Below are 2,500 nucleotides of genomic sequence, written 5' to 3' on the forward strand. Positions count from 1 at the left end.
CGCTGCAGGCGGCCGGCAGAGCTCTTGTTTGTGCGAAACTGAATGGATCGAGCCCGAGAGAGGGCGAGCAAAGAAAAAACGCAAATCGCTCCGCCTGGCACTGCCGGCGAGGGCGTGGACGTCGCGGCCAGCGACTGTCGAAGCTGAGTACGGCCGCAGGCGATCGCCTCGGTCTTAAACGAATGCGACGAGCACGCGCCGGGCGGCCCAGCAAGGGCCGAGCGCAGCTGTCGCAGCTATCTGGTTGATCCTGCCAGTAGTGATATGCTTGTCTCAAAGATTAAGCCATGCAGGTGCAAGTACGAGTTCTCGTAAAGCGAAACTGCGAATGGCTCATTAAATCAGTCTTGGTTTATTTGGTCTCGTAAGCGAAGTGGATAACTGTGGTAATTCTAGAGCTAATACATGCATTAAGCGCCGACTTCGGGAGGCGCGCTTTTATCAGATCAAAACCGACCGGGTTCGTCCTGTGACGTTTGATGACTCTGGATAACCACGCGGATCGTACGGTCTCTGCACCGACGACGTATCATTCAAGTGTCTGCCCTATCAACTGTCGAAGGTACGCTACGTGCCTACCTTTGTGATAACGGGTAACGGGGAATCAGGGTTCGATTCCGGAGAGGGAGCCTGAGAAACGGCTACCACATCCAAGGAAGGCAGCAGGCGCGCAAATTACCCATTCCCGACACGGGGAGGTAGTGACGAAAAATAACAATACAGGACTCTAACGAGGCCCTGTAATTGGAATGAGTACATCCTAAAACTCTTAACGAGTATCCATTGGAGGGCAAGTCTGGTGCCAGCAGCCGCGGTAATTCCAGCTCCAACAGTGTATGCTAAAGTTGTTGCGGTTGAAAAGCTCGTAGTTGGATTTTGGGCGAGCGCCGCCGGTCCGTCGCAAGGCGTGTCACTGGTTGCGTTCGCCTCACCTTCGGTTCTCCGTCGGTGCTCTTGACTGAGTGTCGGCGGTGGCCGATAAGTTTACTTTGAAAAAATTAGAGTGTTCAAAGCAGGCTGTTCGCCTGCATAGTGTTGCATGGAATAATGGAATAGGACCTCGGTTCTATTTTGTTGGTTTTCGGAGCACGAGGTAATGATTAAGAGGGACAGACGGGGGCGTCCGTACTCTGCCGTTAGAGGTGAAATTCTTGGATCGGCGGAAGACGAACTACTGCGAAAGCATTCGCCAAGAATGTTTTCTTTAATCAAGAGCGAAAGTCAGAGGTTCGAAGACGATCAGATACCGTCCTAGTTCTGACTATAAACGATGCCAACTAGCGATCGGGAGGCGTTACCATGACGACCTTTCCGGCAGCTTCCGGGAAACCAAAGTCTTTGGGTTCCGGGGGAAGTATGGTTGCAAAGCTGAAACTTAAAGGAATTGACGGAAGGGCACCACCAGGAGTGGAGCCTGCGGCTTAATTTGACTCAACACGGGGAAACTCACCCGGCCCGGACACAGGTAGGATTGACAGATTGAGAGCTCTTTCTTGATTCTGTGGGTGGTGGTGCATGGCCGTTCTTAGTTGGTGGAGCGATTTGTCTGGTTAATTCCGATAACGAACGAGACTCTGGCATGCTAAATAGTTACGCGACCTTCTCGGTCGGCGTCTAACTTCTTAGAGGGACTAGTGGCGTTTAGCCACACGAGATTGAGCAATAACAGGTCTGTGATGCCCTTAGATGTCCGGGGCCGCACGCGCGCTACACTGAGTGAAGCAGCGAGTGTCTAACCTAGGCCGAAAGGTCCGGGTAACCCGTTGAACCTCATTCGTGATTGGGATAGGGACTTGCAATTGTTTCCCTTGAACGAGGAATTCCCAGTAAGCGCAAGTCATCAACTTGCGTTGATTACGTCCCTGCCCTTTGTACACACCGCCCGTCGCTACTACCGATTGAATGGTTTAGTGAGATCCTTGGATCGGCCCCGTCGCGGCTGGCAACGGCCGCGTCGGCGTGTCGAGAAGACGATCAAACTTGATCATTTAGAGGAAGTAAAAGTCGTAACAAGGTTTCCGTAGGTGAACCTGCGGAAGGATCATTACCGAAGGTGGTGGTAGGCCCCGGCCGACCGCGCACTGAATTGTCTTTGGGTGCCGCCGAGAGGGCGGCCGTCAATCGGGGTTCCGCCCCGTGCGACACGCGTAACACGTTGGCATAGCAAGGCAGCCGAGTGCGATGGTGGCTTCTGGGCACCGCGCTCGATGTGCCGCCGGCCCAGCCCGGCGGTCGCTCGGCGCCGTTTGTTGGTGTTTTTGTGCAGTTGTTGTCGGTGGTGGTTTTGTGGTCGATCCCACAGTGTGACGTCCGCGCGCTTCGGCGCCGGGCGAAACGTCGAGGACGACTCTTAACGGTGGATCACTCGGCTCGCGAGTCGATGAAGGACGCAGCCAAGTGCGAGAAGTAATGTGAATTGCAGAACACATTGAACGTCGACCTTCTGAACGCGAATTGCGGTCTCGGGTCAATCCCGGGACCGCGTCTGCCTCAGGGTCGC

At 54.4% G+C, this 2,500-nt stretch overlaps 2 non-coding genes across 2 annotated transcripts; both read left to right on the plus strand.

Annotated features, from left to right (window-relative positions):
- Positions 1–237: 237 nt before the first annotated feature.
- Positions 238–2,047, plus strand: LOC144419467 (small subunit ribosomal RNA). The gene has a single exon (XR_013474083.1). It is a non-coding gene; the product is annotated as a small subunit ribosomal RNA (ribosomal RNA).
- Positions 2,048–2,345: 298 nt separating this feature from the next.
- On the plus strand, positions 2,346–2,499 carry LOC144419465 (5.8S ribosomal RNA). Its single transcript, XR_013474081.1, has one exon. It is a non-coding gene; the product is annotated as a 5.8S ribosomal RNA (ribosomal RNA).
- The last annotated feature ends 1 nt before the right edge of the window (position 2,500 follows it).

The sequence above is a fragment of the Styela clava genome, unplaced genomic scaffold (genome assembly GCF_964204865.1).
Source record: "Styela clava unplaced genomic scaffold, kaStyClav1.hap1.2 HAP1_SCAFFOLD_215, whole genome shotgun sequence".
In the NCBI taxonomy this organism is placed as follows: Eukaryota; Metazoa; Chordata; class Ascidiacea; order Stolidobranchia; family Styelidae; genus Styela; species Styela clava.